The 23,655-nt window shown below is 43.8% G+C and overlaps 1 long non-coding RNA gene across 1 annotated transcript in view; it reads left to right on the top strand.

Annotated features, from left to right (window-relative positions):
* LOC128837481 (uncharacterized) overlaps positions 1-21,792 on the top strand; it is a 32,415-nt gene extending 10,623 nt beyond the window's left edge. The window contains exons 2-3 of the long non-coding RNA XR_008444948.1: positions 17,644-17,773; positions 21,239-21,792. This is a non-coding gene — a long non-coding RNA (uncharacterized LOC128837481). The remainder of the gene's footprint in view (positions 1-17,643; positions 17,774-21,238) is intronic.
* Positions 21,793-23,655: the final 1,863 nt, after the last annotated feature.

The following is a 23,655-nucleotide window of genomic DNA, read 5'->3' as shown; positions in this document are numbered from 1 at the left end:
GATGGATTCCAATATCATGTGACATGATCACATGTCACTGTAAGACCTCTAGTCTCCATTCTTCCTGTGTTGGCCCACACATACACAGGAAGGCTTGCAGGAAATAAACCATTTACAACCAATTGTCCTAGTCAGTGGGAAAAAGAACAGGAGTACTTGTGGCACCTTAGAGACTAACAAATTTATTAGAGCATAAGCTTTCGTGGACCACAGCCCATGCATCTGAAGAAGTGGGCTGTAGTCCACGAAAGCTTATGCTCTAATAAATTTGTTAGTCTCTAAGGTGCCACAAGTACTCCTGTTCTTTTTGCGGATACAGACTAACACGGCTGCTACTCTGAAACTAGTCAGTGGGAGCCATCAAGATTCTAAGCCACCATTAATGACCCACACCATAATTACAATAGGACCTCAGAGTTATACTTCATATTTCTAGCTTCAGATACAAGAATGATACATGCATACAAATAGGAGGAATATATTCAGTAGGTTATAACCTTTGTTATGATACCTTACAAGAGACCTTTTGCATAAAGCATTTCCAGTTACATCACTTTCACACTTACAAACATATTTCCGTAAAACATATGGAGTGCAACGTCACACTAAAATACTTATGAATCCATGTCTTATTGATAAACCCCAAGGCAGGGTACTGGTGGGGCCCTGTTAAAGCCCACCGAATCAGAGGAGGGGACAGGATGAGCCACTCCTCCAACAGCTATTTATTATATGTAGAAAGAGAAACTGCATCATCATGGGGGATTTCAAAGTGGGGGACATGTGCTGGAGGTCACATGCTGCCATTACTAAAACATTCTTGTAGTTTCTAAAAATTATAGAAGATATCTTTCTAACTCAAAATATCTTGTCACCGAGTCAGGGTTAGTCTATATTAGGCCTCGTTCTCATAGATTAAGATGACTTGATCACTGAACGAAGAATTGATGGTTGCTGACCATGATGCAAGTCATTAAGACCTAATTTCTTTTGTTAAAAGCAAACAGAATATAGTCCTGCCCAATAATAGATATATACTTGGTGCTTTAAAAGGGACAAATTCCCAAAACTGAAAATAATCATGAGCAAGATTGAGTGGGAGGAAATATTTAAACACCAAAATATTAATAATAATGGGAATAGCTTAAGAATGCTTTATTAGATGCCTAAACCCCCCACAATTCACCGCCACAAAATAAGGCTTCTTGCTTTAATATAGATATAGATATATATATAACTGGTCAGGACTATATTCTGTTTGCTTATAACATCATGAGGTTTTTTTTAAAACAATGATACATTTTGGGTTCTTTTTATTTGAACCTTCCAGGTACACTCAGTTTTTTTTCTGTGACCATGAGAGCTAGAAACTTTTATTTTAATGTGAAAGCTGAGATTCTCACCGAATCACATACCTCCAGGAACTGGGACTTCTATTAAAACATCAGATATTTCAAGACTGGCCATAAAATCATGAGAGTTGGCAACACTGCCTTCCACATAAACACACAGCCCTTACTTGTCACTAAACCAAGTTATAAAGAGTCAGTTACTTGAATTATTTTTCCAAAATACCTCCTGAGACACCTGTAGGAGTCAAGAGTTTCCAGATCTTGCCCGAAGAAAGATTTTCAAAAACATAACCTATATATACATGCCCATCATGGGCGACGGGTATCACAGGCCAGGGGAGGCTGAGCCTCCCCAAACAGCCCTGCATGGCCCCACCAACACTCATCCCCCAGGCCCACTCCTGCTTCCTGCTGGTGCTCTGGGGCTAATGGGGGCTGGCCTGCGGCCCAAGACTCCGGGCAGCTGGGGCCAGTGCTTGTGCTGCCCCCTGGTGCTCCGGGGCGCTGGGGACCGCACTGCCTGGCTGGCACTCCAGGGCTGGGGACTGCGCCGCTCGCCCAGTTCTCTGGGGCTGGGGGCACTGGGGCCTGGCGCTCCAGGGCTGGAGGCACTCGGGCATCCCAGGGCTGGGATGGTGGGGCCGGCAGCTGCGGTGGGGGGCTCTGGGCTCTGGCTGGGGAGGGGAGCAGAAGGGGCAGGACAGGGGTTAGCTTCCCTGAGCCAGTGGTTCACGTGCCGCCCATGATGCACATGCAGACGCCTGTCATCTTTTCTTAAAGGGTAGAAGGAAATGAAGGCTCCAATAGAGTACATTGGCCAACAGAGGTGGCTCCTAACTGCCTGGCTGCAGGGGACCTTTGCTGATTCAATGAAAATAGTATAAGCAGCTCCAGCTCCCACAACATCTCTCTTCCAGCCAGGGACGTCCCCTCAATGTCTAGTGAGAATAATGGCTCTGAGAAGTTAATCCAACCTCTGTTCAGCTCCTTGCTGTTAGTGTCACATTTGGAGCTCACCTGGTATCCCCTCTGCCTCAGGAGCTATGCCAGCAGATCCTTGCGTAGCATAAAGTCGTTTGGAAGGTAGCAGAAACTGTGTATCTGTCTTATGGTCTCAGTAATTGATTGTTTGAATGAAGTGAAATCCTCATGCTCCTGAATGTCCCTGAGCCTTTAACTCTCGACTCTTCTGTTCATTACAAAGTAATTACAAAGTCCTGGTCAGTGCAGTCCCTTAATATCATTCCAAAGAGTCTGAATGTGGCCCTGTTTTTCCCTCCTGATTAGGTAGATTCTTCTGATCTGTGCTGTGGGAGATCTCATTTGGCCAGCTGTGATTGTCACCTGATAACCAGACTCTAGAGCAGATGTAACTGATTAGGGCAGACTTCTGCATTTGGTGACTGGATTTTTGTGTACAGTATGTGCATCCTGCATGTTGGCACAACCAAAAATTGTGGTCTGCAGGCAGAAATGATGGGTTTATTTCTGCTTTTTGGGGCAGGGGGACAGATCTGAAATCCTGATGATGAGTCAAGACAAGTTGCTGCTCTGCTTCCTGTAGACCAACATCAAGGCATCTGGTGTTGCCTTTTCAGTTGTAGGTCTATTTAGCCACGGCCCAAAATCAGAACCAGATGGTAGCAGACTGGGATTTTTTAAACAAACATTCTGTGCAGCATTATTCTGTTTCGAGTTCCTGTTTCCTGTCCCATCTGTCTGAGAAGCTGATTCATAAATCTCCCACTGTACATGCTTCCTTTCTCCTCACTCCACTACTCTCCAGATTCCAATAAGAAGCCAGTTTACAGGCATGGGTTTACATTGCTCACTAGACTTGGGCAAAACATGACAAATTTGCATCAGAGTGGTTTTGTGTAAACTTTTTTTGTTCTTGTTTCTACCTGTTTAGGGTTTGAATCCTCCTGAGTTTTCTGGATTTGAATGACCCCAAAATCGCAAATGACGGAACCCCAGACTGGCAGTGTGCTGAGCCCGCTGCCGGTCTGGGGGGGTTCAGTCCGCCGGCTCCTGCCAGCCGGGGACCCAGCTGCCGGCCCGCTCAGTGGTTATACCGGCCCTGAGGCTTCCCAGGATTTCAATGCAAGCCCCATACACCGGCCTAAGTTCAGACCAAAAGCTTGATTCTCCACTGCCTTGCACCTTGTGTTGTCATTTACCCAACGCAAAGTGCGTGTAAAGGCCTACCATTCTGATTTGGTAGCATTTTCACCCACTGTGCATAGTCATAAGTAACAATACCAGAGTCAAGGCCAGGGAGAAATAGGCTCATGAGCTGGACAAAAATATTCCCAAAGAAATTTAAAAACCTCCAAACTGGAAGTTTTCACATTTTATTTTGATTTGGGGGGAAACTGTCTAATTTTATAAAAATACAAAATTTTAAATTTAAAAGTGTAGGCCAGATTCTACTGTTAACCTAAATTTACACTGGTGTAACTTCAGCAGAGCTATTCTGGATTTACACTTGTTAAACTAAAAGGAGACTTTAACCCCATATCCGTTTTCCCCCCACTCCAAATATCCTTTTTTCTTTCAAATGTTGTCAGATATGTGGGGACAATTCCCATTTAAGTGTTCTTTATTCTATTGAAGAAACTTATTTTTTTAAAGAGATGTACTCTCCCTTGTAATTACAAATAATAATTAAATTTCCTCTGTATCACACACACATTTTCCTCTGAGGTTTTTAATAATTCTATAGGTCAGCAGAGTTTTAACCAGACATGCATTGCCAAGAAAGCTGGGCACTTCTTTAAAGACTTTTCGTAGAGTCATAGATTTTAAGACCAGAAGGGACCATTATGATCACCTAGTCTTACCTCCAGCATAACACAGGCCAGAGAAGCTCACCATATAATTTGTTCTTCAAGCCCATAACTTCAGTTTGAGCTATAGCATATCTTTTAAACAGATATTCACTCTTGATTTAAAGACTCCAAGTGATTGAGAATCCATCACATCCCTAGATAAATTGTTCCAATTGTTAATTACCCTCATAATAAATGTGTGCCTTATTTCTAGTTTAGATTTGTCTAGTTTTGTTGGATCTTATGATGCCTTTTTATGCTAGATTTAACAGCCCTCTGCTGTCAGAAATCTCTTCCCCATGCAGGTACTAGATCGGGATCAAGGCACCTCTTAACCTTCTCTTGGATAATCTGAACAGATAGAGTGAGAAATTCAAAGGCAGGTTTCTTCCAGCTCTTTTCTGAACCCTTTATAATTTGTCAACATTCTTTTTCAAGTGTTGACACCAGAACTGGACACATTATTCCAGTAACAGTCTCTGTAGTGCTGTATACACCGGTTTTACTATCTCTTTAGTCCTACTTGATATTCCCCTGCTTATCGATTCAAGAATCATGTTCATTCTTTTAGCTACAGCATCACACTGGAAGTTCATGTTCAGCTGGTTATCTACCATGATGACGAGTCCTTTTCAGAGTCACTGTTTTCAAGATACAGTCCCCTATCAAATAAGTGTGATCTACATTCTTTTTTCCTAGATGCACAGCCTAACATTTGGTTGTTGTGTTAAAAATTATGTTGTTCCAAGGAGCCCACATACCAGTCTGAATAACTAAACTGCCCCCACCATTACTTACCACTCCACCATCATTTATCACTCTGTGGGACCTCACTAGAAGCAACCACATAGGATGATGATTCCCCATTTACAAATTACTTTTTGCAATCTAACAGTTAACCAGTATTTAATCCATTTACTATGGGTTTCATTGATATGGTACAATACTATTTTAAATCAGAATGTTAGGCAGGACTAAATCAAATTCCTTACAGAAGTCTAAGAATATTATTTCAATACAGTTACCTTTATCAACTAAACTTATGACCTCATAAAAAAACTATACCAAGTTTGTTTGAGAAGACTTACTATCCAAAAAAACATGTTGATTGGCATTAATTATGCTACCATTTTAATTCTTTACTGATTATGTCCTATATCAGCCTTTCCATGATTTTGTCTCAGATTGATGTCAAGCTAACCAACATATACATTCCCAAGTCATCCTGATTATCCTTTTTAAATATTAGCACAACATTGGCTTTTTATCTAGTCTTCTGGAACTCGTGCCATGTTTGAAGATATGGTAAAAAACAACATTAATGATTCAGAGAGCTCCTCTGCCAATTCTTTTAACACTCTTATGTACAAATTACCCAGTCCTGCAGATTTAAAAAAGTTTAACTTTTAAAAGTTGTTGTTTAGCATCCCCCCTACTTGTTGATGGAATAATATGTACTTCATTATCACTTTAAAATAATCCTTCATCTTTAAAAATACAGAACAGAAATATTCAATATTTCTGCCTTTTCTGCATCATGATTGATAATTTTACCATTCTTGTCTAGACCTATACTATTGCTAGGATTTCTTTTGTTCTTGACATATTTAAATAATTTCTTAATGTCCTTAACTCTACTGGCCACAGAATTTTCATTAATGCTTACACTTCCCTTGTTTATTGTCTACATTTCCTAACAGCTGATTTATACTCATTACTATCAACGTCTCCATTTTTCCATTTGTAATTATGGAATTATATTATACTCTCTGTATATAAAATTGATGGTTGCTGAGAGTACAAGTCATCAAGACCTAATTTCTTGTGTTATAAGCAAACAGAATATAGTCCTGACCAGTCCAGGGGATTCTCAGTTAACAGGGGCTATCCCAGCATCCAGTGTTCAGCCTTTCTGGGAGCCTGAACCTCAAATCAATCCGTTTTACTCTGTATAAAGCTTATACTGGGTAAATTCATAAATTGTCCACCCTCTGTAACACTGATAGAAAGATATGCACAGCTGTTTTCTCCCCCAGGTATTAATCACTTACTCTGGGTTAATTAATAAACAAAAGTGATTTTCTAAGTATAAAAAGTAGGATTTAAATGGTTTCAAGTAATAACAGACAGAACAAAGTAAGTCAGCAAGGAAAATAAAGCAAAAACATGCAAGTCTAAGCCTAATACATTAAGAAACTGATTACAAGTAATATCTCACCCTCAGAGATAGTCCAATAAGCTTCTTTCACAGACTAGACTCCTTCCTAGTCTGGACCCAATCCTTTCGCCTGGTACAGTCCTTGTTAATTCCAGCAGATATCTCAGGTCATAAGCAGGGGTTTTCTCATGACTGGCATCCCCTTTTGTCCTGCTCAGCCCCCTTTTATAGCTTTGGAACACAGCAGGAATCTTTTGTCTGTGCTTGTCCCCACCCCCGCCCCATCAATGGAAAAGTACAAGGATTAAGATGGATTCCAATATCATGTGACATGGACTGGCACTGGTTGCTCAAGACTCTCTTTCACAAACCAGGAAAGACATAGGTTAGATTCATAAGTCTTGGGTTGAGATTCCTTTAGGGCATCCAGAACTTCTTGATGAGTGAATGTACTGAACTTTGGGAATGTAGGTGGACTACTGGTTGGTGAATGCAGGCAGAATGGATCTATGTTGTTTGGAAGCTTTCCCAAATCTACATGATCTTTTCAGTGAAGAAGAATGATAGTTCATCACAGCACTTGGTGCTTTAGTCTGATGTAGGCTGAAGGCACTTAGGACTGATGAAGTGATTACCTACCCAGGATAGCTCTTTGGAGTGAGAGTTTTTTGTTGTGTTCTTCCATTGAAGACCCAAATATCAAAATATAATCCAGGAAAACAACAACTCCATTTGTATTCGTTAACAATTCTGCCATCTTTCTTTGGAAAAATTTCAGAGGCACTGGCAATCTTTGAAAGCAAAATCTGCCAAAGGGTGTGATCAGTGTAGTCAGTTTAATACTTTTTTTGGCTAAAGGAATTTGTCAGAATCTGCTTGAGGCATCCATTTTGCAGAATATTACAGCTCCTTTTACTTTGGAGAGAAAGTCACTCCATATTGGGAGAATATATTTTCCTGCTTCATTAAGTCTTTTAAGATCCACACACATTTGTATTTTTCCCATTTATAACCAGGACCATTGGGGCACACTATACTGTCGGTTTTCACAAATTGTCTTGATTATCACAATGTTCCATTCTCCTTAAGCCAGTTTCCACTTTATGAAATAACAGCCTAGAAATGCTAGGAGGTGGATGTACACCATATGGTGCAGCATTGGTCTCTGAAGGTTATTTGTATTAGATCTCCTTTCAAAAGTCCAGTAGCACCACATACTCCATCAAATTCTTCCATCTTTCTTATTAAGCCCATCATGGCTGCCATGCTGCAGCTGAGAAGGTTGTTGTTGGTCTTTGATCCTTTGATCATGTACACTCTGAATACATAGCTTTTGTCTTTGTAAGCTGTTTCTGTGCTGAACTGACCCATGCAGTTCAGAATACCTTGGGGCTGTGTCCGGTGATTTCAGCTCCGGGAGGGGTGGAAGGTGATTGTAAATTCCTTCTGAGATGAATGTCATGTCTGTTCCTCAGTCAAGTTTAAAGTCTTATCGTTGATATTTGATTTCACTCTCTAGGTAGGCTCTGTGTCATCACATGTGCTAGATCCCAGAAACAATGGTTCTTGACTGTTTGTAATATTAGTCAATTCCCTGACTGTCTTGCTGCAAAATGCCCATATTTTGTGCCTTCACTACACCTTGTGCCTTTGACTAAACATACATCTGTTGGGCTATGAATTTTTCCACATCTTGTACATTTAGTCTGAAAGGCTTTGTAGTTTGCCTGCAATTTGTCCCTCTGAGCTTTAGGGGTCTCATGATAATTACTTTTACCACTCAGGCTGTGTCTGTTTGTAGCGTCTAAGCTAGTTTCAGGTTTTTCAAGTTGCTCCTTCCTTTTGTTCTGCTGTTCGATTAGTTCAGACTGCTTTGCTATCTGTTTAGCTGTGGGTAGATTTAAGTCTGTCTTTAATTATAGTTGCTATAAGAGGTTCTTGTCTGTTAACCAGCCTGTCTCTGATATTTCATGTTTTGTACTTCCAAAGTCACTGTTTTCAGACAGTGCATGCAAAGTTCTAATAAAAGATTTAACATTTTCTCTTGATTCCTGAATTCTCTGGTGAAAACATGCTCTTTCATAAACCACATTTCTCTGAGGAATAAAGTATGCATCAAACATAGCCAGAATCTTTCATAGTCATCTTTGTGACTGTCTTCAGTAAAGGTAAGTGATTTAAACATATTTCTGCCTGCTTCCTCATAGCATAAATTAAAGATGATACTTGAATATCTCCTGTTTTCTTACGGAGTTTTGCAGCAATGCAAAATCTTTCAAAATACTGCTTCCAGTCTGTTCATTCTGAAGGTCTACCAAAGCTGAAGTTCTCTAGGACACTGAAAAGTGGCATGTTGATGAGATCAATCCTACAACCCTTGTATCATTTTTTCCCCTTTCTTTCTGCAACTTTTGTTGCAGTTTTCCTTCTATTTCTATTCTCCTTTGGCACTAGTTTTCTTCTGACATCATGTCATGTATACCTTGTCCACAGTAGATTGCAGGGCTGCTACTCATAAGCGCTGACTTCTAATGGCGCCGGTGGGTGCTCGACCCCCTCTGCTCCTGGCCCCTTTTTTTGCAAAAATACCAACCAAACCTTCCCCCACAGACTGCTGGGAAGGGGACTCCACTTACTTCTCCCCGAGGCCCTAAGGTGTAGAGAGGTGTCATTCTTCCCTTCTCCATCCTTCTGGGTGTCTCCCTCCACCAGTCTTCTGCCCCCAAGTCTCTGGTTTCCTGTTTTGCTCCCTCAATTCCCTAAATCCTTCTCACCTCACCAAGATCCACCCACACTTCAGTCTCCGTTCTGCTCTCCCTCAAAACAACAAAAGTTTGTGAGGCTACTGCAAAAAACCACTATATATGTATATATAACAACTTTTCTCCTAAAGCACTTTACATACTACATATAGTCAATGCACTGAAATACATTCACCTCTAGAGTGGAGGGCTATAGTCAAACTGCAAAAATATAATAGGGAGAGGACATCTGGGCCAAGAACAAATTCCCTCTCTTGTAGGAAGCACTATGGCAGTGTTAATGTCCATGCAGAACCTCAGTTTTTAATATCTGGTACAATAGACCTTCATAGAGTAATCTACATCAAATTTAATCTATCTGTACAGGAATGCTGAAGAGCAGAGACAGCCCAGCTAGTATTTTAGGCTGTGAATCTGGTGGGGAGGGGATCTATGCATTTCAAACCTGTTGCTGAGACACTAAATCAGCCCTTTCAACATTTACTTGAACCATTTGGAATTGTTTTCTGGAAGCTTTGGCACAGTCCTCAGATGAGGCAGAGATGCTTACATCTTCATTCCTCCTCCTCAGGATATTTATTGACCAAGTAAATCAACAGTGGATTTCAAGAAGCTTCGGCCAGCAAAACACACAGTGGAATAAAGTGTAATGCAGCAAAGGAAGTTGGGTGTCAGGGGCACCAGCTGGGAGTGCTCTGCTCCATTCTGTGGGATCTGGGGGTACAACTGCTGCTAAGATTAAATTAATAATAAATAAATAATTCCCATTCTCTATGGGCCTGCAATGGAGACTGGGAGCGCTGCCACATTTCAGCACTTCACAGCATGCTGATGTAACCCTTCTGCCCATCTAAGTTGGCAGCAACAAGGGCCGGGTTCTGTATCTAGGGGTTCCGCTTCAATAACACAGTGCAAAACCGGCTCGAGCCCCCACCCAGTGACCTGGGACAATTACATACCACCCCCTGGGTGCCTCTAAGAGGCAATACTTCCCCTCTCGCAAGCACGGAGTCTGAGTGTAACAGAAAATGTTTAATAACATGAGGTAAACGACATCAGCATTAAATTGGAAAAACACCACAACTAGAGTTCATAGACCAAACCATGAGCGAAGACCCACCCCAGCAAATTGGGCCGTGTCCTCTCCCGTTGGTTCTTGAAACCAGCGACCCAAGAATCACCAAGGTCCCAAAAGTCCGACAACCCCCCAAAGTCTCTGTCCCTGATCAGTGCAGCCCCAGAGTTAAAAAGGGGGGGGTGGGGTGAGCAGGGTGTTAAGGGGCACCTTACGTGATCCGAGGCCAACCGGCTGCTTCTCCGTGGGGTTCCACCCAGCCTTCACCACGAACTGCTCCACTCCACCCGCAGTCCCACTCCTGCCATCCCACGAACTGCTCTGGCAGCTGCTCCGCTCCGCTCCGCTCCGCTCACCGACCTGTGAGCCGTGCCGCTCCGCTCCGCTCCAGCCGTCCCTTGGGCCGCTCCCACAAGGCTCTGCTCTGCTAGCTGCTCCTCCAGCCGCTCCACTCACCGACCTGTGAGTCGCTCAGCACCACTCCAACCGTCACACAAGGCTCCACTCTGCTAGCTGCTCTGCCAGCCGCTTAGCATTATAGCTTCAGGCTCCCCCACTAGTTAACACCGCCTCAGTGATCTCAGCTCTTTTATGATTTCAGCTCAGAGTAGGGGAGCCCCAGTGCTAGTGCACCACTGGCCCAAAGTGAATTCAGTTCAGCAGTCTGTAACTAGACTTCTAATGAAATCAAAAGTTAGCTCTGATATTCAACAGTGGAGAGAGGAGGTAGTGCAATTGGTGTTTCAACCCCTCAGAGAGGGGGCCCATCCCATCAGGTACAAATACCTGTCCCCATCCTCTCTCAATTCACTGGGTTTTGTAACCCATGCCCCTTGACAAGCACATGCTACTTAGGTAATGGTGAATGACTCACTCAGTCCTTCTGTCATACACAGTTCCACTGGCCTTGATTCACAGAATCAGGGTAACAAAACTTTATTCTTCCTGCCCCAATAACAGAGAAACTGGGGATCCCACACCAGCCAAAGTAACCACTTTGAGTTGCTGTTGTTTCATGCCAGGCGAGTGGGTGTGCCTATGCAAACAAGATCAGCCCCTGGAGTTCTTTTCCACACTCGCCATAATTCACCACCAGATGTCAGGGTAGAGCTCATCCTGACTCTGCTTACATCGAGAAAAAGCTACAGAAAACCCTCAAACGTGAACGTCAGCACAGCCACCGCGCACAGTGAAGCTATTTACAGAAAGTAGCTCAGATTTTTTCCATTACAAACAAGACTAGAAATGAGGGGGAAACCCAGCACAGGAAAGTTAGAATTTGTGATGTTCACGAAACCAAAAATCTCCAAAGTTCATTACAAATTAATTCAATTTTAACAACAGGAAAAGCAACACAGATCAACACACCTGGTGTCCGCATCAGACCCCCTCGCTTCTCCTCCTTTTCTTGAATAAGACTCTTTGGTCTTCCCCCTAAGAATTTATTCCATGTTCGTTGCCCTGAATTTTGGGATTAAGGCTAGATCCAAAGCCCATAAAAGTCAGTGGTGATCAGGCTCTTAAATGGTTAATGTGTTACTTCTTTCCTTTATCAGTAATACCATTAACATTGGGCTGAAATATGGATTTTACATGTAAAACCTGGTGTCCCCATCAATCACAGCACCTGTACATTGAGAAGTCATAACTTTTTGAGATGTCTCAGATGCCTAGTACATATACGTGGATGTAGCAGCAAAGAAACCCTGAGCCCTTTATTCCCCAGATTAGAGATCCGCTTGTGGCATCAACGTTTCCCACCACAATTAAACGTTTTGAATTTCATCCAATGGAGACATTTAATTGCATGAGGGCCAGAGAGCAGATGTGACAAGGCTGTCAGAGTTACAGAGCTAACTGTACCTTTGACCTCTTCATGGCTTTCTTGAGGACAGGCCACTTTGGTCTTCGGCCGCTAGCTACTAATCTTCTTGAGGAGGAATCCTGCAACTTTCCCTCTAGCCTAGGCTGCAATGCCTCCTTGTGATGAAGTGGGAATGTTCTTAATGTTTTCTCTGAATACTGTGTGTGTGCCTCAGTTTCCCCTATGCATTTCTTAAGTATCTAGGTGGTGGGATAAGGGTGTGTGAGTGTTGCAGAGCCTTAGCGGGCCAGTGTGATGGTGTCTGCACAGAGAACGGTTGGCATCCTGTCTCCTGGCAACTGATGGCCTGGGCCCCCCCCTGCAAGGTGCCAACTGAAGGTGTTGGAGAACAAAGAGATCAGGTGACCTCCTGGTCCGGGAAAGAGACAAAGGCCAGAGGAAGGGCTGGTGAGTTTCAGTTTGGAGATGGCTGGGGAAATGGAGGGAGGCCAGAACCAGGTCTGGCTCCCTAACCCCCAAGATGGACCTGACTGAGGGGTCCTGTTCTCTGTACCTACGAGCTCTGTTTGGGACTGTGTTCCTGTCATCTAATAAACTTTCTGTGTTACTGGCTGGCTGAAAGTCACATATGACTGTGGAATTGGGGTGCAAGGCCCACTGGCTTCCCCAGGAGCCCTGCCTCGGCGGACTCGCTGTGGGAAGCGCATGGTGTGAGAAGGGGATGCTGAATGCTCCTAGGACAGACCCAGGAAGGTCGAAGCTGTGTAAGGGGGGTGGAAGGATAGCTCAAAGGAGAGGAGGAATAACTCAGTGGTGAGTATTGGCCTAATAAACCCAGGATTATGAGTTCAATCCTTGAGGGGGCCATTTAGGGATCTGGGGCAAAAATTGGGGATTGGTTCTGCTTTGAGCAGAGGGTTGGACTAGATGACCTCCTGAGGTCCCTTCCAACCCTGATATTCTATGATTCTAAGCTTGTTGCCCTGGAGACAGTCTGCTCATGGAGAGGAGGCTCCCCCAGAGTCCTGACTAGCTCCATATAAAGTAGTTCCAGAGCATTGCCTGGTGACTCCATGACACTCCTGCAACTCACTGTGATCGCCTCAGAAGATCTGAATTTAGTTCAGCACCTGCAGCCCTGTTTTCTCAGGTGCAATGACAAGGTTAAGCAGTGACCAGCCAGCCTTCATAAAGTCAGTCTTATTTATTCAAACAAAAGCATTACAGAGAAAACATGTTTGAAAAATAACAACTTTTGTGCAGGACTTAGCTTACCAGGTGCCACCCATAATCCACATGGAGTCCCTGGCAGGTTTCAAAGAACTTCAGGTCCACTTGCAGGGCCTGTCCCTCTGGGTCACAGGGACACTCAGTTTTTATATCAGGGTTTGGTCTGAACAGCAAAGTATGGATTGAGATTTGAAGGTCCACCAAGTTTTGGGGTGTTCAGAACTGGGATTCTGTTTCAGACCAATGGTGGATGGAGCTTGAACTGTGGGGTGACTTTGTATGTATAATGCACCTCTAAACTGAGGTTAAAGTAGAGGGGAGGAGAGAGAATACAACTCCTCCTTTCCTTGGCGTGGGAGCAGTCCCTCCACCCCACTTGCATGGTGATCTCCCACTCTCATTTCAATCTACATTATTTTACCTTCAAGGTATGGGACACTCTGTATATGGAGCCAGAACCAAAGAATGACATGGGATTGGATATAACTGGTAAATACACTGTGCTGAGTAGATTTATCTTTGCTGTTACCTTATTTTTCTTATTCTTATGATCAAAGTACATTTGTACTTCATTAAAAAAATAATATTTGGTTTGTTGGATTTCAGAAGATGTAACACAAGCCAGCAATAATTTTTTATCTACAGGAAGAGCTGCACAAGTCACGGTGCCTTCACTCTGCAGTGAGTGTGACAGGGTTCTACAAATGACAGGTTGGCAGACCCATTAGTCCACTTAGGAGCAATACCCTCATTTAAACTTGTAAAAAACAAAAGCATATGCCACTCCATTCTCCCTGGGCAACTGTATTTTCACACCTAGCTGGTGAAAAAATGAAAACATATCCACTGACCTTTTTTTAACTAAATCTTGAAATTTTTGAGCAGCTCTATTTCTATCACTTACATTTTGTTTTTACTTATTTTAGTCCCTTCCTTGAAACATATTAGGAATATAAAGAAACAAGGATGTTACCAGGATGGGCATGGCTTATCAGTGTCTACTAATGCAGTATGAAGTCAGCTTCTATAACAGTTTGCAATCAGGGCCAGCTCCAGGCACCAGCTTAACAAGCAGGTGCTTGGGGCAGCCAAGGGAGAAGGGTGGCACCTGCAGCAATTCGGTGGCGGCAGGTCCCTCACTCCCTCTAGGAGCGAAGGACCTGCTGCTGAACTGCCGCCGCCAATCGCAGCTTTATTATTTTTTTTCCCCCCAAATTGCCGCCGCCGATCTTTTTTTTTTTTGCTTGGGGCAGCAGAAATGCTGGAGCCGGCCCTGTTTGCAATTTATACCATGCTTTGCAAAATACAGGAATTTGCAAGATGGGGCAAGAAATACAATCAGGCCTTAGTTATTGGGATGGGAATGGGTATTATTGTATCAAGTCAAAAGAAAAATTAGGTGCAAATAATTCATAGCCATTATAAACATATTTGCCCAGGGACCTCCTCTCCATACTCTCCCCAAGATTGGTACAGGCCCCCATGATCCATCCATTCACCCAGATTTATTTAGTACTTGCTTGTGGCTCCCCTTGTGACCAGTACTTCAGATGCCCCTTTTAAAGCACTCCGCTGTTGAAAGACTCTTTGGCTGAAGTTCCCATTGTAGACAACTTCCAAAGTCAATGCAAACACTAGACAATGACAAAAACAAAATCCAGCACGTAGCAACATTTTCCGGGGAGAAAAAAAAAATTCTCAAGTCCTTCCGCTCACCTCTCCCACCAAACCACCGCACACACACACCTGTCACCCCTTTCATTTCTGCCTACCTCCCCCTGTGCAGTGAAATCTGATGATCAGCCACAGCTCAGAGTCTATTCTTAGAACATTTTAAAATTAAGTTGGTGCTTGTGAAAGATGCCAGGATAACAGCACTGGAGTCTGAAGCCTTTTATTTAGCCACAGAAGTAGAGAAGCTTCCCATAATCTGTCCATTGTCAACATGGCTCAGAGGAAAATGGTTCAGGCTTTGTGCCCTGTTCCGTATTTTGCTTCTCCGCTGGAAATGGCAGTTAGTGTAAAATATTATGCTTTTAAAAAAAATATAAAAATGGATACATCTACTATGAACCGGGTTGAAACTATCAACCCATTGAGACCACTGAATGGGGCCATAAGATGGTCACTATTAGCTAGGTTCATATTCAGACCAGTGACCTAGAAATGAAAGACTCCATAGCCCTTTGCTCATCCAGTCCCATGCCTCTTGCCTCCTAATGATTGTTGTGTTGATTTTGAAGACATTAACACCAGTGACAGGAAGCTCTGAAGCCTGGGAACTAACTAGTGAATATGACACAGGAATCTTTGGTTCCAAGCAAACAATACTAGTCCCTGGGCTCTGCTCCATCAGATGACTGTTTCCCATTATTACATCCCAACTATCCCTTGGGCAGGGAAATATGCAGTAGAAGGGCAGCCAGTTATTTTTGAGACCCTTTTCCCCTCTGGACTGTCAAAGCTCTGAAAGAGCTGGCAACCAGCCCATGCTTCTTCTGATAAATGATATTTGCAGCTAAAAGGGGATTAAAATAACCTCTGAAAGCTATTCTGAAGTGGAACAAACAGTCTCGTTCAGCAATTCCCTGGGGATTGGAGATTGGAGTGGGTTATTTTGGTGGCAATTTATTTTTGGTTTTCACCCCCACTTTTCCATTTGAACTGACTGAGGCACAACAAGGAGGTTGTATAACAGCATAGGGTTCACTGTTAATGGAAAGAAAAAACAGGTGATCAGCCAGGATTCAAGCCCAGGTTCCTTCTGGTTCCCCATCCTTTCTTCTAACCATGACACAAAGCCAACAAATCTGGACTCTCTTATTGTGGGTTTTCTCTGCCTAACTTGGGTTCTTTCCTTTCTATCTGTGTTTATTTATAAAGGCAAGGATCACCTTGGTGTCTACGTACTTTATTCCTCATCTTCCCTGAAGACTGTTCCTCAATCCCTTAGAGACTGAAATGGTTTCCTAACAGCCAGTTGGAAGTGGGAGAGATATCAGTGTTTTCAGAGTTGATATAAGCAAAGTGGAGATTTCCTGCCATTACCTGTATCACTATGTAACAGAATGCAATTAAAATATTCGGGTCTGGAGGAAACTGATTAGCTAAGGCTGAATGAGACGTTGCTAGATACAGGGTACAAAGTGAGTGAATTAGATACTGGTTACCCTATGGCTTTAGGAAACATGCCAGGTTGGCATTTTTGGGTGGGATTTTCAAAAGCTTTCAGCATTGTTCTAACTCTACAATCAGTGAAGTCAATCACAGTTTTGCCAAGGACTTCAATGAGAGCAGAGTCTCTGGCTGTTCCATCATGGGGCAAGTTCTCAAAAGGGCTCGTACAGGAGTTGGCCGGGGCTCGACCCGCTCCGGGGTGGCGGGGAGCCACACCGACTCACTACCTGCTGGGGCTTGAGTGCTTTGTCTGGCTGCAGGGTCTCGCCCGGCAGCCCTTGCAGTCCTGAAAGATACAGGACGCCCTACCCCGGCTCAGGGCGGGCACCAGCATTAGGTCAGGGCTCAGACCCTTAGTCAGGGTTGAGCAACAGTGAACAAAGTATTTAGCCCAGGCCCTAGGTCGGGGGGGGGGCAACAAACAATGAGGCAGAGCTCAGGCCCTCAGGCAGGGCTGAGCCACAGTAATAGGCCTGAGCCCCAACAGGCCTGGGAGAGGGGGAGACTGCCACTCACAGGTTGGGTGGCAGGGGGGACGCAGGCCCTCCCACTCCACTGCGTCCCAGCCCGGGGCCTTAGCAGCGGCAGAAGACCCGCTGCTTCGTCAGTGGGGATCCTGGCCGCAACACACTGGCATCGGCTCTGGCAGTGCTGCAGCCAGAATGGGGTCGGTTGCCCCCAGGCTACTTCCAGACTCCCCCTCTGGGCCTACGTGGGTGCTGGCATCAGCCTCGGGGGGATCCTGGACCATGGATTCGTCCGGCCAGGGATGGTTTGGCAAGTGCGGGATAGGAGGCGCAGGGCAGGCTCGGTGGCTCCTCTGGGTAGCGGGCGCCAGGCAGGCCCAGCGGCTCCTCGGGGTAGCGGGCGCCAGACAGGCCCGGCGGCTCCTCGGGGTCACTCCGGGCCGCGGAGGTTTCCCAGCCCTGAGCTAGGCTGGAGACGTCTGGTCTCTCCGGCTGCTGGGGCCAGACTGAGTTCCGAGGGCCCGGTTTTATACTTCCGGGTCGCCACCTGACCCTCTGAGGGGCGGGCTCAGAACTCCCTAGCTCCACCCACTCCGGCCTCCGGATGGGCTCGACCCGCTCCAGGCCGGCGCCCGCCCACCTCCCAGTTGTTTCCAATATAGACTCACTACAGGGCTCATAAGACATGAAGCTTTATAAGTCACTACCTTTCCACAGGACAGAAGAAGGGAGTGAATTAAATCCCACTCTTGTCCTTCTTCCCAAGCTATACCCCTTAAAGCAAGACACAGCCCACATCATCTGTTTGAAAGCAAGGTGCAATAGTCTGCTGCCCAACTTCAGATGTCATTGACAGCACTCCAGGGCACGTTTCAGCTGGAATGGTTAGTTGTGAGGTAAGTGCTGTGCAAATACCAGGACCAACAGGAACACAGACTAAGCATTTAGGCCCAGATTTGTAAAGGTATTTCGGTACCTAACTCTGGGGCTAAATCTTTTTTTGATTACACCTGTGCAACCCTATTGAATCCATAAGGTTGCAGAGATGTAATTTAGGGCAGGATTTGGCCTGCACAGAGATGAGAATGAACTAACCCCTAAGAGCACTGCTATTTCTCCTTGTTCTGTCAGTTCTCCATTTTGTGGGGGGTACAACTGGCTCTCCCCTTTCCGGCTCACAGGGGGCACTTGTGGGTCTCCATTCCTGCTACTGCCTTCTCAGCTACCGAGCTGAAGAGAGCTGTGGAATGCTTCTTTGGTGGGAGCCCCAGTATTGCCAACCCCAAGTGTTCAAAAATGGCGAGTCAGCCCCACCCAAAATGAGAATGGCTTAAAAATTATGAAATTAAAAGAATTGCCTTCTGATTGCTGAGCCGACAGAGTGCATTTGGGACACATTCAAGCTTTTCTCCGCAGCCCGGAGAGCTAGAAACTTCTTAAAAAAAAAAAAAAAAAAAGTAGAGATTCTCACCTAACCAGAGTATTTGCAGAGATGGGATATTAAAAAAAAAACATGAAATATTGCAAGACTTGCAATAAAATGGCGAGTCTTGGCAATACTGGAGCTCTTTAAATAAATCATTCCTGGGGGGCAAGCCCCCTATGGATGCAAGCCAAACACATGCTGTTTATATAGACATTGGAGTGACAGTTCTGTGGCCGTAACAGTTTAATCCCAGAGCTCCCAGGGTTTATACATTTAAATCTTTTTCAGAACAAGTGCTATGCGGAGCCAGCTGGAAGGGTGCATGAGCCCAGTTCAAAAGCAGAATCAGTGGGGAAGGGCATGTCATCCTGATCCAGAAACAGAGGTTCTGCTGAGAATCAAGATAAAGAAATAATTGTGCTCTCCAGAATTCCCTCCCCTTCCTGATGCTGCTTCTTCCACTCTTTTCTTTCTCTCTCTCTCTCTCTCTCTCTCTCTCTCTGTCTTACATCCAAGCTCTGCCTCTTGCTCTCATTTCATTGTTTCTGTACATTCTCTTTCACTTGCCTACTGTGTTTTGAGTTAGCCAGCTTTATTATGGAGCTTAAACAAGAGCCAGTGACGCACACGTTGTGCTGTAAAATTGTTCAAACGTGCCTTGAATTTAGCAACGTACAGGGTGAATACAGAAATCAAACACCATAAAGTTTCCAGCTGCTGCCCAGAATTAGCACTTCATTCTTTATTACAGTGGTGACAGTAACAAATTATTTGAGGCATAGCAGGAAACACTTACCATGCACCTAACATAAGATACTGGCACAGCAATAGATTAGTTGTTATTTCACTCAGCCTCATCTATGCTTACTGGAGCTGTCCCCGGGAGTCAAACAGCAATCAATAAAAGGAAATAATGCAGTTGGATCCATTATGCTAGATAAGCACTTAGTATAATAGGCACACGGGGTGGGCTTGTGCCACTGAGGGGTGGTATCTGTACCAGAGCTTCCAACAGATTTCTGCAGTGTTCAAGCATTACTTGTTTCTGGCCCCAATGATTATGAAGAAAACCACTGAATATGCCTGATGCAGGGCCACCTGTCTGAGTCTGCAGACAGACTCGGAGGTGTGAGCTGTCCATTTCCATTTTAATGGGATGTTCTCTCAGAATCCTAATGATTATATCAGAAACTTGCACTGTCGAATGTCTGTTGATCATTTTAGCAGAAATATCCAGCTAGCCTTGGGATTATGGGTGGAGCTGGGGTTGTGGGCATGTTTTGAGTGCCATTGTTTCCTCCTTACCTCCACTCTGATCCCTGGGACAAGAGAATCAAAGATATTTGCCTTTGTGGGGCTTTTTATGATGAAAAACAAAAACAAACAGTAACCACAAAACAGTACTGGAAATCAGTGTCAGAAGACATGCACAGCAAGGAAAACATTTCCAGGCAGACTAAAAATAGAGAAGTGATCCCGGCTATTTTATACAGAGAGATTTGTATGTCCATTGCATCCGTAAGTGTGTGTGAGGGGAAGGATTTCCCTGCATCACTTTCAAAGAGGGGAAAGCAGAAAGACAGGACATTCCACACATGCAGCTATCATGTGTGCCACAAACAATTGTGCCTGCAGGGCACAGAGGGGGTAAGTGTGGGTGGGTTGTAGGAAGAGGTAACTAAGCAGAGCTGAACATGATGTCAGGGGAGAGAGTGCAGAGTTGCTTCATGTAAAAGTTTAGCAGCATGTGCTGGTGACGGTTGACGTGTGCTCCAGGAGTGGGCTGGGAGAGATTGTCAACATGTGCACTCTTGAAGTGGACGAGTGTGAGCTAGGGGCTGCCTTGGTATGTACTCTAGCATAGACTGGAGTTTAGGGGGGAAACTCCCCAAAATCACCTGTCAGTGAGTAACTCAGAGATCAGACAGCCGCAGAGATAGGGCCTAATTTAATCATGCCACTGTAGTCTGACAGTACTAGGAGAATCCCAGACTTCTGAAGGCCCATGTCTGATCCTATCCTATCCAACACCCAATCTTTACAGTAATTGTCATCTTCCACCCCACCCATACACACAGGCCAAGAAGAGTTTGTGGAACCCTGCTTTCTTGATTGATCTGGGCCCTAATTCAGGTGTAGGTAGAGAGCAGTGCTGGAGAGTCTCATATTTGCTGTTTTTCTTGAAGTCCAAGCTTCTGGAATCATGTGAGAATCAAAGCTTTCATTTAAAAAAAATAAGTTTCTATCTCTCATGGTTCTGCAGAAAAGCTTGAAAATATGATCCAAGTGCACCTAATGGGTTACAAACCAGAAAGCAAATAAAAAAATAATCCAAAAATTTATTATAATTTTTTTAAAAAAATCTCATGGTTTGCAAATGTCATAATTTTTGAGGGACCTGACTCATGGTTTTTGAATGCCTGGGGATGGGGGGAGAATCTGAAAGACATGTTTAACACAGAGTACATTTTAAATTGCATTTACATTGTGTTGTAATGTGCACTGCTGCCCCTACTGGCTAGAATCAGAACTGCTCATCTCTGTGTTATAGGCCCCCATCTAAGAGAGATTCTTCTCTAGATCATGTGGTTGGGGTTCTGTGCTTTCAGAGAAGGAGGAACCAACTTCTCTCACTGATGCTGTGAAGTTCTGAGCAACCATGGTGTGCAGCACAGTGACACCAAGGAAGCCCTAGGTGACCACAGATAATTACTGTGACGTTATTGACATGAACTGTGACCATATAGATCATTGTTGCAACCAGGGTCCTATGATTGCACCAGGTCTTGTTCAGAGAAGGTCAAGTGAGGTGTCTATGGAAAAGTTGTAGTTTGCTGGTTATGATTATGCTGTCTGTATGTGTGTATCACTTTTGTATCTGAAGTTATTAATATTAGCTATGTACTTGTATCTCAATGTGTTTGATTCTAAGTAGCCTCAGTGAAGCATCAGAGAAAGGACTATTCTCAGTAAGTGCAAATCAAGAAACACTTAACTGACAATGGACTTTGGGAGACACCAATCCACATCTGAGCTTTCCTGGGAACATTCAAACTAACATGTGAACAATGGTGTTGGCCTGCAAAAAGCTGAATCATTCATGGACATGTGACTTGCCCAGGTGGCTACAAACTCCATCTTGTTGCTGTGACTTTGCACAGAAGAACAAGGTGTTTCCGCCCACAAGAGAGAATATAAAAGGCCCTGGAAGCCTCTCCATTTTGTCTTCAGCTGGCTTAAGAAATGGCCTCTCCACCCCAAAGAGATGCCTGAAAGAAACTGGAACAAAGGACAGTAACTACAGGGGTGTGAGTGATTGCTGAACACAGACTAGGAAGGAATACAGTCTGTGAAAGAAGCTTATTGGAACACCTCTGAGGGTGAGATTTACCTGTATTCAGTTTCCTACTGTATTAGGCTTAGACTTGCGTGTTTTGTTTTATTTTGCTTGGTAATTTACTTTGTTCTGTCTGTTATTACTTGGAACCACTTAAATCCTACTTTTTATATTTAATAAAATCACTTTTGCTTATTAATTAACCCAGAGTAAGTAATTAATACCTGGGGGCACCAATAGCTATGCATATCTCTCTATCAGTGTTATAGAGGGTAGATAATTTATGAGTTTATCCTGTATAAGCTTTATACAGAGTAAAATGGATTTATTTGGGCTTTGGATCCCATTGGGAGCTGGGTGTCTGGGTGCTGGAGACAGGAGCACTTGCTGAGCTGTTTTCAGTTAAGTCTGCAGCTTTGGGAGCCTAGGTCAGACCCTGGGTCTGTGTTGCAGTAGATTAGCGTATCTGGCTCAACAAGGCAGGGTTCTGAAGGCCCAAACTGGCAGAGAAAACGGGCTCAGAGGTACGCTGAACACATCAGGTGACAGTCCCAAGGGGGTCTCTGTGACCGAACCTGTCACAAATACATTCACGTCCCCTCCCCCACCCTGACATACAACCAATTTGCTATGTTAAGAAAACATTAAGATTGCATTAATAAGCACTTAAACATTGAAAAATGCTAATTTTAAGGGTGAATTGCTGTCTTAACTTTGCCTCTGGTGAAAATGCATTAGACAATCTAATCTATTATAGGTATTGTGGTAGGACTTGGGGGGATTCTGAAATTCCGAGATTCCAAAGTCAGAAAAGGACCATTGTGATCATCTAGTCTGATCTCCTGCATAGCACAGGCCATAGAACTTTCCCTAAATAATTCCTGGAGCAGAGCTTTTAGAAAAACACCCAGTCTTGATTTAAGCATTGTCAGTGATGGAGAATCCACCATAACCGCTGTAAGTTGTTCCAATGATTAATTATTCTCTATTAAAAAATTGCACCTTATTTCCAGTCTGAATTAAAGTAGCTTCAACTTCCAGCCACTGGATCATGTTACACCTTCCTCTCCTCGATTGAAGAACTCATTCTCAAATATTTGTTCCCCAGGGAGATATTTACAGGCTGTAATCAAGTAACCCTAACCTTCTCTTTGTTAAGTTAAATAAATGGATCTCCTTGAAACTACTACAGTAAGGCATGTTTTCTAATCTTTTAATCATTCTTTTGGCTCTTCTCTGAACCCCCTCCAATTTATCAATTTCCTTCTTGAATTGTGGACACAAGAACTGGACACAAAGTGTTCTAGCTGTGGTTGCACAAGTTCTAAACACAGAGATAGAATAACCTCTCTACGCCTACTCGAGATTTTCCTCTTTATGCTTCCAAGGATTGCATTAGCCCTTCTGGCCTCAGCGTTGCATTGGGACCTCACGTTCAGCTGTTATCCAGCATGATCCCCAAATATTTTTGTGTCACTGTTTCCCAACCTGTAGTATGGCCTACATTCTTTGTTCCTGGATGCCTACATTTACATTTAGCCATATTAAAAAGCACATTGTTTGCTTGAACCCAGTTTACCAAGTGATCCATATTGCTCTATCAGTGACCTGTCCTCTTCATTATTTACCTTTCCTCCAATTTGTGTGCCATCTGCAAACATTATCAGTGATGCTTTTATGTGTTATTCCAGGTTATCGATAAAAAAAGTAAAACAGTATAGGGCCAAGATCTGATCCTTGTGGGACCACACTAGAAATGCACCCATTCAATGATGAGTCCATGGTTACAATTACATGTTGAGATCTATCATTAGCCAGGTTTTAACCCATTTAATGTGTGCCATGTTCATTATATATTGTTCTAGTTTTTGTAATCAAAATATCAAGAGGTACGAAGTCATAAGCCTTGCAGGAGTCTAAGTCTATTACCTCAACACTATTACCTTTATCAATCAAATTTTTAATCTCATCAAATAAAAGAAATCAAGTTGGTTTGACAAGATCTATTTTCTATA

This window comes from Malaclemys terrapin, chromosome 4, assembly GCF_027887155.1.
Source record: "Malaclemys terrapin pileata isolate rMalTer1 chromosome 4, rMalTer1.hap1, whole genome shotgun sequence".
Taxonomy (NCBI): Eukaryota; Metazoa; Chordata; order Testudines; family Emydidae; genus Malaclemys; species Malaclemys terrapin.
Note: the sequence above shows the minus strand (reverse complement) of the source record. Positions and strands in the feature narration are given on the sequence as shown.